The sequence below is a fragment of the Pinus tabuliformis genome, chromosome 7 (genome assembly GCF_031772625.1).
Source record: "Pinus tabuliformis cultivar Carrire ecotype Pingquan chromosome 7, CPIR1, whole genome shotgun sequence".
NCBI classification, from domain to species: domain Eukaryota; kingdom Viridiplantae; phylum Streptophyta; class Pinopsida; order Pinales; family Pinaceae; genus Pinus; species Pinus tabuliformis.
The window spans coordinates 289091761-289101230 of NC_142293.1; the positions used below are offsets into that span (position 1 = coordinate 289091761).

The 9470-nt window shown below is 40.0% G+C and overlaps 1 pseudogene; it reads right to left on the minus strand.

Moving 5' to 3' along the window:
* Positions 1-957: 957 nt before the first annotated feature.
* Positions 958-3328, minus strand: LOC149247008 (uncharacterized; annotated as a pseudogene).
* Between the last annotated feature and the right edge of the window lie 6142 nt (positions 3329-9470).

The following is a 9470-nucleotide window of genomic DNA, read 5'->3' on the forward strand; positions in this document are numbered from 1 at the left end:
ATCATATTTCCTGTAAGAAGCAAAGCTTAGACTAGTATTGCACATTGGCCATGCAGAGGAAGTTAAACTAATTGATTTTAACAGCCTGTGACAGTGACCTATGAATCCAAATTTCTGTATATTCTAATCATATGTCCTGTAAGAAGCAAAGCTTCGAGCTAGTATTGCACATTAACCATGCAGAGGAAGTTAAACTAGTTGAACTTAACAGCCTGCGAGAAGTGAATCTACAGTAAGGTTTTGATCATTGTGTACTGCCATTCGAGTTTCATATATGCATGCAACTAATTAGGACAGTTAAATCATGACATAGCCACAAAGCACGTCCGATCTCTGCCATCATACTGTGAATAATGCCCTATCTCTGCCTCCACACTCTCATGCTGTTCTTGTAGACTGTTTTGCCACGTAGCCTCTAAAGTACATAGTGTTCATAGAGTCAAATACCTTCAATGCAATAATACCAAACCTAGTGAAGCAAATCCCCATGTTGCTAGGTCACATTTATTACAGTGAATCTTAATAAATTACATGACCTCAGGGAAAGTGATAATTAATGTCAAACTCTCAAACAAAATTAATTACTGAATGCGTTTGACAGCCGATTGATCAACCATCTATTTTAGTTTTTACCTAAAACTAACCATGAACAATTCAGCAATAGTAACTCACCAACTGGTAGAGCAAGCCATGAGTAGACCAAACCCAGTTCATCAATTTTCACGCATAAAACTGACTTGATAGTATTTTATATGGCTGCCGGCAAGTCTTATACTAATAGGTGCTATAACAGTAAGTCCATCTGTTTTGCCTACATTAGAAGTTGCGACTATTGGAAGCGATTTGCTAAATACTAACTCCGATAAAACGCTTCCTCAGGACCACTTCAGACAGACAATTCAGACAATATAAACTGAAGAAAAGTCTAACACTTTGTATAATATTTTTGAAATCCTTATCAATCTATTAACAACCTTTGAAACAATGTCATGACTAAGAAAATATCATATCAATTTGTAATTTACCACTCCTATGATTTGTAACATCCTCTCCTAATATTAAACACCTGATGCACTCTTATTGGAATTCCATGTGTACCACTTGATCAACTCAGCCACCATACCTGTTTCAGATAGTGCATTATTACCAAAGTCATCCCTGTACTTCATCAACTGCAATTTACTCCCTTTTACTAAATCTTGCGAGGTGCATTTCAGCAACATCGTTACAGAAGCTTTTATTTACAACTTAATGTCACAACACAAGTATCAAACTTTTTTCAAGATCTCATCCAATATTCTATTGGCGTTTTGGCGTGTGCCTTCCTTGCATAGTGCGTCCATGATGGTGGCATATGTAACCATATCAGGCCTATGACCTCTGTCTTTCATCTGTTCGAATAATTTTATTGCCTCCTTCAGGTTACCCACTCTGTAGAGTCCATTCATCAATGTGGTGTATGTGATAATATCAGGGCTCTGACCCTGGCCTTGCATCTCATAGAAGATCTGGTGAGCTTCGTCTATCCTATTATGCTTGCAAAGCCCGTGTATTAATGTAGTATAACTAACTAAATCAGGCCTGCAACCTTTCTCTGGCATCTCTCGAAGAAGCTCCCCTGCCTTCTCCAGATTATCTGCTCTGCAAAATCCATTTATAAGTGTAGTGTATGTTATTTGATCAGGTGGAATGTCTATTTTCACCATAACATCTAACAACCCGAGAGCTTCCTGAAGCTTGCCTTCTTTGCAAAGACCATCAATAACAGTGCTGTATGTGATAACATTTGGATTGCACCCTTTGTTCAGCATCTCATGAAGCACTCTGGTGGCCTCCTGCCATTGCCTTTCCTTACATAAACCATTAATAAGCGCATTGTACGTGACCACATCAGGGGATATGTTTTTGTCAGGCATTTCAGAGAAGAACTTCATAGCCTCGTCCAACTTGCCTTCCTTACATAAACCATCAATAAGCGCATTGCATGTGACCACATTAGGGGATATGTTTTTGTCAGGCATTTCAGAGAAGAACTTCATCGCCTCGTCCAACTTGCCTTCCTTACATAAACCATCAATAAGCGCATTGCATGTGACCACATCAGGGGATATGTTTTTGTCAGACATTTCAGAATAGAGCTTCCTCGCCTCAGCCAACTTGCCTTCCTTAAATAAACCATCAATAAGCGCATTGCATGTGACCACATTAGGGGATATGTTTTTGTCAAGCATTTCAGAGAAGAACTTCATCGCCTCGTCCAACTTGCCTTCCTTACATAAACCATCAATAAGTATACTGTATGTGACCACATCAGGGGATATGTTTTTGTCAGACATTTCAGAGTAGAGCTTCCTCGCCTCAGCCAACTTGCCTTCCTTACATAAACCATCAATAAGTATACTGTATGTAATAACATCGGGATTACAACCTCTTTTATCATCAGATACAATAGTTTCTTTACTTCCTGGAGCTTACCTTCTTTGCATAGCCGATCCATGAGCGCGCTAAATGTGATTATGTTAGGTTTATGGCCCTTTTGCAGCATAACAGCTAACAACCCGAACGCCTCGTAGGATTTCCCGGCCTTGCAGAACCCATTTATTAGGGTATTATAAGTAACAAGACTAGGAGCTTGTTGTTTGCTCCTCATTTGGTTGAAAACCTTGATAGCGTCCTCGACTCTGAATTTTCTGCAAAACCCTTTGATGAGGGTGCTGAAGGTTACGACATCTGGAACATACCCATGTGCTTCCATTCCTTCAAACACTTTGAACGCATAATCCATTCTACCTGTTTCACAGTGACAATTGATGATAATGTTCAAAGTTATGAGATCTGGGATAATGTCGGCTTCAATCATAAGCCTATAAACAGACAATGCAGATTCATGTTGATTCCGTCGAAGCAGGCTACTTAACAAGAGATTGCAGGTGCTTAGAGAGGGGATGGATGTAGATTTAGGTGAAAGCAGGTTCTTGAAGGTGTCCAGTGCCTCTTGAAGTCTGTTGGTGTGACAGAGTGTCTTAATGCGCGTGTCTGCAGAGGTGCTCAAAGTGAGGAAGGAAAGTCGATGAATGGAGATGTTGTTGTTGCAGAGGGAGAGCATTGCGTTCCTCGTCCTAGTGGCCCCCATGTTGAGCAAGCAGAGAACCCAAAAACCTGAGAGAATAGAGACGTGTTTCGTGACAGCAGCTACTTCTGTGAGTTGAGAGTGCAATGCCAGAGTAAATTGAGAAATGAAATAATTTTATCTCCGTGAAACCCTAATTTATGTGAGTCGAGAGCAAGGGACATCCCTGTGTGAAAGAAAATTGAAATTTTCTGTATTGAGGAATATGTTCCCATTTGAAAAAAAATTATATTGGAAAAAAGAAATTGTAAATTAAAATTAAATCGATCGTGGAGAAATGGGAAAACACCCAGAAACAAATAGGCACCGTTTCGCTTCAAAATGTAAGCTGAAACCAATGTGACAGTTACGAGATAATCAAAATGGAGTGTTTTGGATTGCGTAGGTAATTTTATTTAATTTATTACATTTTTGGGCCAAGGGACAATTTCCATCTCTATATTGAAGGTATGTTGTAATGTCATCTTATATTATGTTATCTATTATATATATATATAATTTGAATATCTATTATTATCATTTTAAGGTCACCAATTGTGTATGAGACCCTTGTTTGTGGGACTAGGGACCCACCACGCAACAATTTGGCTGTTAATGTCTACGAAGGCATACATACTCTACCTCCCTCTGGTTTTGAATCTGTGACCTCTTAGGAGGAAACACATGCTCTTAACCATTAGGCCCACTCAAACTGTAAATTAAAACATTTTGACTTAGTGAGATTACATAAAAATAGAAATTAAACTAAAAAAATAAAATTAATAATTAAACCAACCTAGATCTATCTTAACTCTGAACCTATCAAGCTCTGAGACAGATCAAATCTCTCGAGGTGCAAACCTTTCTTCACTCAGAAAATATGTTTGCACCTCAAGAGCGCTTGATATATCTGGAGTTGGATCTAAGCTGGTTAAAAATCAAATATAAAAAATTAGATAAGTGAGTATATTGGGTTAAGATTGTTATTTCATGTAAAGTTGTTGTTTATATGTATTGCAAATTGTACATGATATGAAGCTTCAATTTTTTAAAAGAAATTGAAATACACTTACATACATGATCAATCTATATATATCTTTTAAAATAAATGAATAGAATTATTTTAAGAGTTAATTATAGTTGTGTTGATATATAACATTATAATGTTGGGACATCTTTTGGTACTAATTACATTCAGTCACTTACAATTAGTGTAATTATTTATTAATTTATTTATTTTTTATTTATTTATTTATTTAGTTAATCATAACTTGAAATAAATAAATAACTTAACTGCTTCCTAGTCAAAATTTGTTAGGGAGAAAAAAAGCTCCATTGGAAATCATTCGAAGTAAAAAAAAAAATGTGCACTCTTACTCCATTTTTTTTGTTGTGCTGTGATGCGCAGCCCGTGACCTAGACATCGCCGCCACAGAGACCTATTCACAGGTTTGCAACTCCAATGGAGGTCGGCGGGGGTGCCGACCCCTCCCCTCCCCTGCCCGAACTCCTCGCATTCAAGAAGCTCATCGCCGGATCTCTCAAGAGACCACTGTCTGAGACTCAACAGAAATTCGTCAAAAAGCTGGACTGCATCCCAATCGTGGAATTGCCAATTGTAGAAACATGCATATCAACAGTCAATCTTGTAGACAGAGGGCTCATAGGACAGTTTACCAGGCTTTGGCCTTCTCCCAAATCCGTTGAAGCTTGGGTGCAGAGGAATTGGACGCCGCTCATATCAGAAGGAATCAAGAGCCACTTTGTAGGAAAAGGATTCTATGTATTCGTGTTCGAAAGCTTTGAGGATAAAAATCTCATCTTCAGAAACGGCCCATACTTCATGGGGCCTCAGGGTTTATACCTGAACAAATGGACCCCTGATTTCGACCCAGCCCAGGATGTGTCGTCTGTCGTTCCAATTTGGGTCCGCCTACCTCATCTTCCTTTACATTGCTGGAATCAAAAATCACTGCAAGCTATCGGCAATTCGCTTGGAAGGTATATTGATCAAGCAGTGCAAAAGGATCAGTACTCATGCGCACGGATCTGCATGGAGGTTGATCTGGAAGTAGGGCTGCCAGAGGAAATTAAACTTACTTCAGCATACTAGATGCACATCCAGAAGCTAGACTACGAGCAATTACCCTTCAAATGCCAGCACTGTCACGGCTACGGCCATTTCGCAAGACACTGCAAAAAAAAGGAAGCAGAAGAGAGCGAGAAAGCAGAACAATGGACCATAGTGCAAAAAGCAGGGACAACAAAACCTAGAAACAAAGGAAAACAACCTTGGGCCAATAGGGCAGGAACAAAAAGATGGGAACTCTAACCCCATGTCGAAATCAGGATCTCAAAATGCAGAGCCTAGTAAGGCTGTCTGGAAGTAAATAAGGACTGCAGTGAACAACCCAATCCCCTCCTAACGGGAAAGGAATAGAGGAGTAAGGGCAAAACGCGGGAACCCCGGAAGTAGTCCCCTCCCCCTCTTATGCCGACATAGCAAGAAAGAAAGTACATGAATCACCAAGCTCATCGGAGGATGAGATCTTAGAAAGGCCTGCCAAAAGAGCAGGAAGAAAGTCCTGCAGAGAAGCAAGGGAGGAAGAAGTTGAAAGGCAAAAGACTCAAGGAAGTCAACCCACTATAGAAATGTCAATTGGCAGAAGTACAAGGACAAGGCCACCAAAAGGAGGAGGCCCAACCACCCCTAACAGTAAGTAATGAAAATCGTCTCTTGGAACTGCAGAGGGCTGGGGAACCCAAAGAAAATTGAAGCAGTCAAAGATCTACTGAAAGCGAAACCAGCAAACATATTAATGCTCCAAGAGACAAAGAAGGGGAGGTCCTTCTAGAGATCAGCAAAAAGAAATGGCAGAAGAATGCAGGAAAAGCAATAAGCGCAAGAGGCTCTTCCGATGGAATAGCAACCCCGTGGAAGGGAGACCAATTCAGGCTCAACTCCCACAACACACAACACTGGAGCTTCACAAAGCTGAAGCACATAGCAAGTAAGTTAACCATTACATTATTCAATTTATGTGTACCGGTATTGTATTCTGAAAAGAAAGACTGTTGGAAAACATTAAATGAGTTTTTGGAACTGAATACCCCAAACAACATAATCATAGTTGGAGATCTAAATCTAGTGATGAATGAAAAAGAAAAGAGAGGGGGCAGGACCAGTAAGGATCAGATGATCTATGTAGTAGAAGACATGATACAACAATGGGACCTACTGGATTTTAAACCAAGAAAAGGGCTTTACACCTGGACCAATAACAGGACAGGGAAGACCACATATCTGCCAGATTGGACAGGTTCTTGGTTCAAAGCACAATGTTGATGGGAAGGAGGCTAATCTCATCAGCCATTCTTCCCAAGCTTACCTCGGATCACAAACCCATCCGGCTAATGTTAGAGGAAGAAAATTGGGCCCAATCCCTTTTAGATTCAGCCAATTGTGGAATGGAAAGAGTGGCTTTGCAGAAACGGTCTAACTAGCATGGTCCACCTCAGTCAATGGCTCCCCCAATTATGTATGGGAACAAAAATTAAAAATAAAAATAAAAAAAAGTTCCTCAAGGAATGGAGTAAACTCCCATCAAATACTCCCAAAGATCAAAGAATGGAGTCAGTGCAGCACCTAGAAAAGCTGCAAAGTGAAATGGATACAATAGATATAACTAAAACAGAGCTAGAAAAGGAGCAAGAAGCCCAATGCAAAACATTTTGCTCCTTCAGAAATGAAGAAGAATATTGGATATTAAAGTCCCAGAGCCTTTGGCTGGAAGCCGGAGATAGAAACACAACATATTTCCATCGACAATGTAGAGCCCATCTCTCCAGGAATCACATCACAGAGATCACCACCTTCGATGGGAGGTCATGCAAAGGAATAGATCAAATAAAATCTATTGCTGCATTACATTTCCACCATCTTTACAGTAGAGAGAATGATGATTGTGAAGAAGACAACAAAGAATTCCTAAAGAACATTCCGGCGTTGGTCACTAAAGAGGACAATGCAGCATTGTTGAAGCAAACCAATGAAGAAGAAATTGACAAAATTATCTGGCCCATGAATCTAGATAAATCCCCTAGGCCAGATGGGTTCACCATTCACTTCTAGAGGATATGTTGGGACATAATCAAAACAGATCTTATTCGAATGATAAAAGGATTCCTTCAGAAAGCAAAACTGGGTGGTAGCACCAACTCAACATTCCTTGCTTTAATACCAAAAGAGTCAAACCCTGCTTCCTTTGACAGGTTTAGGCCAATCTCTTTATGCAATGCTTCGTACAAAATAATTACAAAACTCCTTGCAAACAAAATAAAGCCACTGCTAAACAAACTCATATCAGATTCACAAGGAGGCTTCATCGAAGGGAGACACATTCTGGATAACGTAATTCAAGTTCAGGAAGCCATGCACTCCAGCAACCTTAGAAATGAGAAAGGCATGCTAATCAAGTTAGACATGGCCAATGCATTCGATAGAGTAAAGTTGTCCTTCCTCTATCAAGTTCTACTTTCCTTCGGATTCGACCAAGAATTTGTCAAACTGATCCAATCTTGTACCATAAGTCCTTGGATTGTGCCTTTGGTAAATGGGAGGCCAGCTGATTTCTTCCAAGCCACGAGGGGGCTGAAGCAAGGATGCCCTCTTTCTCCATTTCTTTACATTTTAATGGCAGAGACGTTGAGCAGAAAGTTGGAGCAGGACATGATAGTAGGAGCAGCCCCAGGTTTGAAAATAACTAAGGATCTCAAAGCAATGAATCACACCCTGTTAGCAGATGATTCCCTCATGTTGGGCAGAACTTCAAACAGAATAGCCTCTGCATTCAAAAATACTCTCCAAGCCTACTTCAAAGCAACTGGAGCACTAATCAGTGAAAGAAAAAGTGCAGTCTATAGTTGGAACGCAAAAGAGGAAGAAATTCAAAACATAGCTCACAATTTGGGGTTCAACGGATACTCAAAATGGGACAAAATCAATTATCTTGGACTGCCATTAACACTGGGCACAAACAGAGTCAATCTGTGGGAAGGAGTAATAACAAAAATCAAAGGCAAAATCACTGCATGGGGAGGTCAATGGCTAACTCATGGTGGCAAATTAACTCTGATAAAATCCGTTCTTTCATCTCTACCAATATATCAAGCGTCCTACCTCATTGCACCAAAGTCGATTTCAGGGAAAATTTATAAAATCATGAGAGATTTTCTGTGATATGGAGGCAAAGGAAATCAGAACAAATTCCATTTGGTTAAATGGGAGACAACAAAGAGAACCATGAGAGAAGGCGGCCTTCAAATTCGTGATCTGGACCTCGCCAATACAGCTCTAGGATGCAAGATACTATGGAAGCTCCACAGCGACCCCAATCACCCTGTCAGCAAAACATTGAGGCATAAATATATACCAAATGCAAAACTCAGAAACCTGCAAAACACAAACAGCAAAAGGAGCACGTTGTTATGGCAACTGTGTACCAAAGGATTGCGATTCTTCTCCCAAAAATCTGTACCGTATCCCTGGGAATGGTAAGCATGTCAAGTTGAGAATAGATCGCATAATGAGGTAGTCACCCTTAGCATCAAATGATAGCCTACAAGAAATCTGCAAGCTTCTTGAAAGAAGAGGAGATAAGACAATATATGATATCTCAAAATGGGACAAATCCGGGTTTTGGATTGATTGGAACTTTAGTAACATACCAGATCGTTTATCATAGCAAATAGAAATGCTAAAAGAAGAACTTCGTGAAGCAACTCTGGTGCACAAGACAGAAAAAGATAAATGGGGTTGGGGACCTATAGGAGTATACTCCTCAGCCAAAGGTTACGAGTTGTTGCAATCACATAGAGATAGATATCTCCCTGCGAGATTTTGGATGGAGCTAGCTGCCAAAGGTTAACTTCTTCTTCTGGATATTAATGCACAAAAAGATTTTGACTAGTGAAAACTTATTGAAAAGGAAAATAGCAGATCCACATAGATGCTCACTGTGCAAAGAGGCCATGGAAACCATGGATCACCTGTTTGTAGACTGCTCATTTGCAAACAAAGTTTGGACGCTCATACTCCAAGGACTCAAGGCAGCAATCCCCACTAAAATTTCAGTAGTGGACTTATTTTTATCATGGAAAGATCGCAATCCTCTGTCCTCCCTCAACTCCTCATGGGCTAGAATCTGGATCACCATTCCCAAATTTGTGTGTTGGAAGCTATGGTTAGCTAGAAATGAGTAGATATTCAATAATGTAGCCTAGACACCCAACACGGTAATAGCAAAAGAAAAAGGCCTGCTCCTAAAAACTTTGAACTCCCAAAACTCAAAGATGACTCTTC